The following is a 297-nucleotide window of genomic DNA, read 5'->3' on the forward strand; positions in this document are numbered from 1 at the left end:
TTGCATATTCTTGTGTGAATTGATAACCAAGAGTCAATTCCAATTGACTATCGAAAGAGGCTTTTGGACGAATTAGAGATTTGCTAATAGACAAAAAAGGTTTAAGTTAAATTAGCTGGATGAGAAAAGCATAGTGAAGAATTAGGTGAAATCGATTTCCTAGAAGTTTTCTTCCCCATTGAATTTGATCTTTGAAAGTCAGTTTTATTTTCTTTGCTTATTTCTCTTTGAGTTGATCTAAGTTTATTTGCAACGACAAAAACCTTAGCGATTCCTGTAGATAAAATTGAGATTAGT

This window comes from Carya illinoinensis, chromosome 3, assembly GCF_018687715.1.
Source record: "Carya illinoinensis cultivar Pawnee chromosome 3, C.illinoinensisPawnee_v1, whole genome shotgun sequence".
Taxonomy (NCBI): domain Eukaryota; kingdom Viridiplantae; phylum Streptophyta; class Magnoliopsida; order Fagales; family Juglandaceae; genus Carya; species Carya illinoinensis.